At 39.2% G+C, this 3,035-nt stretch overlaps 1 protein-coding gene across 3 annotated transcripts in view; it reads right to left on the bottom strand.

The window, feature by feature from the left end:
* Positions 1-3,035, bottom strand: part of lhfpl2a (LHFPL tetraspan subfamily member 2a) — a 41,996-nt gene that overhangs the window by 22,274 nt on the left and 16,687 nt on the right. For 2 of the 3 annotated variants that reach the window (XM_032539798.1, XM_032539797.1), the window contains exon 2: positions 1,890-1,960. The exons of the other annotated variant lie outside the window; for it this stretch is intronic. The gene's annotated coding sequence lies outside the window, so the exon portion shown is untranslated. The remainder of the gene's footprint in view (positions 1-1,889; positions 1,961-3,035) is intronic. 3 annotated transcript variants of the gene reach the window in all.

The following is a 3,035-nucleotide window of genomic DNA, read 5'->3' on the forward strand; positions in this document are numbered from 1 at the left end:
AGCGCTGTGCAATGTGAGAAAATCTCAGAGCTAAACCGGGCAGACACAGCACTTTTCATCAGACTCACCCTGGGTCGGGTTAATAAAGTCTACAGCTAACTAATTGCATTACTGTCGCCAAACCCCCCTACTTCAACCGTTAACTGTCAGGCCACTAGACCTGTGTGGAAATGAACACCTCTGCTGAAATGTTAAATTCGTTAACAATCATACGACATGTTGTTTCTCTCTCTCTCTCTCTCTCTAATTTTGGGGGCTACAATTTGGTTTTGATGAATTCTACAAGCAGCAATACCACAGGCCAAGCAATCGGCCCGTTCCAAACAGACACAATTTCAACAGACGCTGCACTAGTTTAGAAACAATAACAGGAGTTTTTCCTTATCAAGCTTCCTGATAGGAAATAAGACTGTGTTTGAACTCAATTCAAAAGATAAAAAACTCAGTGGCAGCCTGTTCCCATTGATGTGTCCAATACAGAGTGAAGACACAAGAGATATAGTCAAAAACATGTGTGAGTTAACAGGAAGTGGACAGCTGACCTGACGTCTCCCTAGTTCAGGAGCAAAGTGACAAATGATAATTCAGTTTATTATCTTAGTGCGGGGCTTTCCACTTTGAAATGGCCTTCACAGGTGGTCCCTGCTCATTATCTCTCACCCTGTTGTTTTCCTCCATATTGGAAAAACACTATCACCCCCGCAACACCCCCAACTTCCTTCTTCATCCAGATAAATATACCGGACAGATTTCAAGGAGTCAGCATGGCAGACAATGAAAATACAGCACGAACTTGAAGCTGTTGGAAAAAATCTGTTTCCCCTTCCGTTAACTAAAGGTCACAGTCACAGCAGTACACATCATTTAAAACAGGAGTCTCAAGATGATTCACAAGGTAGTGAAAGTATACATATATATATATATATATATATATATATATATCAGTTACCAGTTTATTAGAAACTCAATTCAACAGCACTGTATATTAAAGCCTCTGAAACAGCCCAAAATTAAACAAAAACCTCCCAAAAACTGTTTATTTTATTAAAACATTTGTGAAGGCATGATTCATTGCTTGATTATTAGGGAGGTAAAGGGAGGTAGATGGTATTAGACTGCATAATTTTAGCTAGGTGTAATAAACTGGCAACTGAGTGTAGACTAGAATAGAAAATTGCCTCTTTTTTTTTCAGACTTTGCGCTGAACTTATTTTTACTAATTTTGCCTCCATATCCCCTTAGAATGTATCCAAATAAATTACTCTAAGAAAGAAATATGACTCTACGCCATTAAAGTTGATTCCGATACTGATTTTGAAACCTCAGTAATTCTCTTCGTTCTCAACGTTTAATATTAAGGAACAACCAAAGTTAAAGTTCAGAAAAATACATCAAAAACTCAGCTAATCATCAGGACTGTACGGATGTGGGTTGATCAGGTTTGATTGATAGTGGCCTGGCAGCAAAAGCAAAAAAAACTCCACAACTAAAAACAAAAAGTGAAAGGACAGCAGAGAAAACCACAAATAAAGAAACCCATCGTGAAATAACCAAAACTCTTCAACTTTAGATGACTTTGTGTTGATGTAATAAGCAATTGCTCACAGCAAGAAGCTGACTTTAAAGCAGTGATGTTAGATAACACCCGCCCAGAACAATAGGGGCCATGGGAACAAAGTGTATTTCCCAGAGTAACAGACAGGTGGCCGGGAACCCCAATAATATAACAAGAAAAGGAGGAAACCATGCTTCTGTTTGTTTTGTTAGTATGTACAACTCCAAAGGGTCTTACATCAGGAAAAAGCTCTACACTGGAGTCACAAGTCATTGAAATTAAATGAAATTAAATGATGGGCAAATACACCTCAAACAAAAACCACAACACCAACCTCTTGTGTGGACGCAGAGGCAAATTCTTCAGTTAAATCCAAATGATCCAAATCTTTCAACTCCTCACAACCTGTAGAGAGAGCAGGAACAATGCAACAATGAGACCAAATCACAAAACCATACCGTCTCCAGAGAGCAACACTTTGGTCATAGCTGGCTCCACAACTCAAATGAGCATCTTTTTCTCTTCTTGCTCGTTGGTATTTTCCATCTAAACCTGAGACAGACAAGCAAATGCACCTGGAGAAAACTTGTAAACCGTTTCACATGTTCATAAAAATGAGACACCGATGTCTAAATCCCTCATTTGACCTGAAGTGGGTCCCTGTGGGAAAGTTGCATTCTGTTTAGCACAACAAAGCAAAACACATTGCGTGCATTAAATAATCCAGGAAAATCAGTAAGAGGGATAAACCATAAATCTAGCCCTAACCCCATAAATCATAAGTCCTGTGTGAAATGGATTTTGAAATAAGACATCCCATTTTCCTAAATCCTAATTTTAACTCTGGAATCAACACAGATATTAAAGCATGACTCAAACTAGAGACCGACTGCTTTATGTACAACACTCCCATTTTATTGTGAAGGATTAAGCGGTTTGCTTCTACTTTTTCAACTTTTACAAACTCAAAAAGCAGTGTAACTTTACTGTTGTGGTTCACACTGACCAGCATAAAAGACCCTCTGCCCAGCACCAAACTGCAGGTGACCAAAGTTAGTAACCAGCTGGTGAACATAGTGGAGCATTTAACAACCAAAGAGCCAGACATTTCCCTCAGGAGTTGGTGGAGACCATAAACAGAGCTAAAAGGAGAGTGAATGTTAGACTTATATTCTTCAAGAGGCCAGAAACACGACTCCAAATGAATGATACTGTTCCGTTCTATCTGCTGGATGTTAAAAGGAACACGCCGACTTACTGGGACTTTAGCTTATTAACTGTATCCCCCAAAGTTAGACAAGTTGATACATACCCTTCTCATCTCCGTAAGTACTGTAACTCTGTCTGACTCCCCCAGCATTAGCTTAGCCTAGCACAGATCCTGCAGGTAACTGGTTCTAGCTACTGCTCCCAATAAGTGACAAAATAACACCAACATTTCTATTTACATGTGATTTGTATAGTCACAGGGTGTACAAAT

This window comes from Etheostoma spectabile, chromosome 16 (genome assembly GCF_008692095.1).
Source record: "Etheostoma spectabile isolate EspeVRDwgs_2016 chromosome 16, UIUC_Espe_1.0, whole genome shotgun sequence".
NCBI lineage: Eukaryota > Metazoa > Chordata > Actinopteri > Perciformes > Percidae > Etheostoma > Etheostoma spectabile.